General features: G+C 36.5%; 1 long non-coding RNA gene across 1 annotated transcript; it reads left to right on the forward strand.

Moving 5' to 3' along the window:
• The first annotated feature begins 859 nt into the window (after nt 1-859).
• LOC149840292 (uncharacterized) lies at nt 860-3,116 on the forward strand. Its single transcript, XR_016431544.1, has 3 exons — nt 860-1,235; nt 2,195-2,883; nt 3,022-3,116. It is a non-coding gene; the product is annotated as an uncharacterized LOC149840292 (long non-coding RNA).
• The last annotated feature ends 1,105 nt before the right edge of the window (nt 3,117-4,221 follow it).

Consider the following 4,221-nt stretch of genomic DNA (forward strand, 5'->3'; position numbering starts at 1 on the left):
CACGGCAAAATTTTCAAAATCTTTTAAATATTCCCTTTTTGCCCCTGATTCCATTTTCTTAGTAATTGAGTTACTTTTAAATCTAAATCTCATTTCATTTCTCAAGTTTTACTTAAATTAAATTCATTTTATATATCTGACTTGATTTTGGATTCAGATTCATTGTCAAGATCCAAATCTGAGTTTCGTTGTCCAACTTTTAAATTAAAATTATAGAAAACAACAAAAATAGTTTTTAAATAGCTTGGACAGTCCATCCGACATTCGTTTGGATCCATCATGTTATATTCCTCGATTCGAGGTTTAAAACTCAAATATTTTCTCAAAACTTGGGTCCAAACCCATTTTCTGAAGAAATTTCCCCAAAATAACCCTGACTTTTCAGGAAAACCATTCTTTTGTAAATATTTTGAAATTTTGTAAAATTAGCTTAAATTCTATAGTTTTTAGAGTTTTGTTTTCAAAAAATACAAAAAAATAGAAAATGTGAAGAAAAAAACAAAAAAATAAGAAAATAGAAAAAGAAGAACACAAAAATAACCTTTTGAAAACACCTTTTTGAAAATCAAGTTTTTGTGAAAACAGCGTTTTTACAAAGTTTGTTAGGGAGCCCCCTCTGTGTAAAAAAACTGAAAATAAAGGGGCCCCCTTTGAAATTGTTTTTTTAGGGTTTCGGTGAAGACTCTTCGTAAAAGAGGGTTACAACGCCTTCTCCCTCTCTCGGAAGAACCCTCATCGCACGCCCCCATCGAGCCCCTCCATGGCCACGCCCTCTCTTTCTCCGCCCTCCATCACCAATGTCCTTCACCTTCCATCCACCCTTAATCCCTAGCAAACCTCCCTTCGAGATTCTTCTTCCTCTTATTTAAGAATCGGCAAAGGCAAACCTTCACCTTCCATCCATCGCCTCTCACCCCAGCACCCCTCTCTCCTTCATGAATCACCTGTTTTCACCCCTCCACTTGTGTTCTTCTCCTTTCTTCTTTTCTCACTTTCGATCGATTGAAGAGAAGCCTGCACGGAGCCAAGCGAGCCTGGTTTTTCCTCTGATCGGCTGAAGGAATCAACTCCAGCCCACCATCAGCTGAACGCTTCTTCACCTCCCCCATTATCCTCCTTATTCTCTTTTCCTCCCCACTGGTGTCATTTTTCCCCCAATCAATGAAGAAAACTCCACCCAGCGACAATGGGTAGAAGAATTATCTCTTCTGATCTCAATATCCTCTGAATCCAAGGTGAGTAAAACCTCTTTTCTTTTCTTTTTTATTATTTCTTTCCTCTCCTTTCTCATTTACTTACTTTCCCCTTTTTTTTTCTTTCTTGAGATTTTCTAAATCGTTCTTTATCTTTCAATAAGAAAAGCCTCTTCATAAGCGTCGATCTGCGTACAACAGAATTGGCCTACAAATGGCAACATTAACGGAATTCTCAGATTCCGACATTTTTTTTAGTTGTTTTTACAAATTCTATGTGCTTTCCATATCCGATTACCCTTTCTTCCAATTTATTTTAGAATTCCTGCTTTTCTTGCTTAATTTACGATTCATTTACCTGTTGCATGGCCTATTTCTTTTCTTATTTAGGTTTTAATTTCTTTGGCTTATACCCGATTATCCGATGCATTTGATCTCCCGCTTTGACAGTGTTTGATTCACCATTTTTTTTTCGTTTCCTGTTGTGTCTCTTGATTAAAGCAACATCTGTACATTTTTTTTATGTGTTTTCTCCAGCCCTTTGTAATATACGCACAGTTTGATTCCATCTGTACATTTGCTTTCATCCTATATCTTAGCACAACACAACGCTTTTAGAATGTCAATCCCCTACAAATCGATACCCGATTCAATGCCATTTAGTTTGATAGAATGCATCATTGTATTTTGGTATTACATTCTAGTATTGCATTCTGGCATATGGATGTATCGTTCTGCATCAATCCCATCCCTTTGTGTTTCCTTCAGATCGACGACTAAAGGAATCAGTTCTTGACCCCCTTTTGGGTTGCCAAAATTGAGCTTGTGACCTCCATGTTGATAATATTTGTGATTAAAGCTACCTATTGCATTTCAAGATGCCTATAATAATATGTATATATTGTGGTTTCTTCGTCGGAGGTATCATTGTCAACTTTCAGAGTTTCTCACCCCTCCCCCTCTTTTTTTTTGTTGTTGTTTCCCCTGTTATATATCCTCAGTTGTGAATCACTCTTATCATCCTTATTGGATGATCTAATACAGCCTCTGGTGTGCTTTCTTTGGGCATAAGTTGAGAGAGTCACTGCCCATCAGATGTTCAGAGGATCCTGACAAGCCAGCATGTAAATAAGGAACGTCAATGAATATATTCCTTATAACTTTTCAGTCTTACTAAAGGTTTTGGTCCTGTTGAAGATATAAATGAGTTTTAGAGCATTGTTGATTTATCTAAACTTCAATTGCGTGTAAGGAAGTTGACGTAGTAAAAGAGTGTTGCAGCTAGCTCTATCAAAGTGTCGTGTCTGAAGCTGCCAGGAAGATCTGTCTAGACAGGTTCTTCCCTTTCAAGCCCCATGAATGGTCCAAACTTTTCCTGGGCATTCGGAGGACAGCTGATGATTGCAGAGGAGATTGTGCACAGGTGTTCAGTTAGTCACATGGATCCAGATGGGATATTACCTATACCAGAACAGGTTGAAGTGGCAAATGAGTTTCTCGAGTTTGATGGGGAGGTGGACCAATTTTTTTTTTTTGGAACTTATGAAAGTGGTAGTCTGGTGGGTCAGTGAATACCATTCTTGAATACGTCTGATGATATTTTTGTCATTCCTAAAGAGTAAAAGGGCCTGTCAGCCCCATGTTGCAGGAAATATATGCCTTTAAAGTCTTCCCAGGTCTGATATTCAAGGTAATGTATATTGTCTTTTCATAATACTTACCGCTCATATCTTAAAATATCAAGTTAGTCTCCAAAAAAAAATCTTCTCATTAACACTTGTTGTTTGAACTTTCTTCTTATTCTCACATGGTGGCATTACTTTTGCAGATGGATCACTTCCCCGTTTAGTTATTGTTCTGGTAGGTCTATTGGACCATGTTACTGTAGAGGATTATCTTTTCTACAACCCTGGTATGTCTCCTGTTTTATGTTGTTCAGAATCATGGGTTCAGGATGATGTTTTCATCTTTTGCAATTAGTAGCATATCATTCCAGTCATCATGTTGGATTTAGTTTCAGCATTATTACCAAATCACAACCAGATGTCCATCTTATTCATCTCTTTACAGCCTAAGCCTCCCACAAGTAAGTTGCAATGTTCTTCTGCAAATCAGCTGTAGCTAGCACCCATAGAAGCCTATCATCCTGCTACTTCGCTCTTCACTTTTCACATGCCACACAACATCACATCCATCTACCACCTGCACATTGTCCATATGCTGTATTTTCTACTTCAGATCTACCACATTTTGAATCCCACACGTCTCCTTGTAATATCAATCCTTCTCTTCCACTATCCAAAATTTGTCATTAAACCAGAAGTTGCAATACAAGAACGTGTCTCTAAAGAACTCGAGAAGATGGACTTAGAATTTAGAGGTTATGTCGAAGCAATGATATGTTTTGACAAATGACGAATTGCTTTTTGACATTAATTCCAGCAGTGAAAGAGGATTGGATTTTATCCATATTGGCCAACATATAAATGTTCAGTCTGAGTTGAACTACTTGACATTTGGAGATTTACTAATTTCATATATTATTATAGAAGCTGCAAATCCTCAATTTTGCATAAAAAACATTTTTGTGATATCAAATGACATGAATCAAGAAGATAATATAAGGATGTGTGAGGTAAAAAGTTCATCTTGTTTGTATGGTTTGTATTTTATATGAATCGGTTGTAAATTTTGATAAGTTAATGTAAAACTGTAATAAACTCAATGTCAAACAGTTATTCTAATACAGAGGTTAGTTAAAACCAAATGATTTTGAATGAGTAATGTAGTTGTTTAATTCTGGCTTGGTCTTTTATTTAGAGGGCTTGGTGATTATATACAGGTACACACATTTTGTTACAAGTGGACACTTTTTGTCTCCTTATCTTTGTGCACTTTCTTAGCACTAGTATGACATGTTTGCTCTGTGCCTATAAATATAATGCCATTTGATGCCATTTTAACAATTTTGCTTCATATATTGTACAATAGTTCATTGTGCTATTTTGAGTCCATATTCTACATCCCT

Source organism: Nuphar pumila, chromosome 4 (genome assembly GCF_984573655.1).
Source record: "Nuphar pumila chromosome 4, dmNupPumi1.hap1.1, whole genome shotgun sequence".
In the NCBI taxonomy this organism is placed as follows: Eukaryota; Viridiplantae; Streptophyta; class Magnoliopsida; order Nymphaeales; family Nymphaeaceae; genus Nuphar; species Nuphar pumila.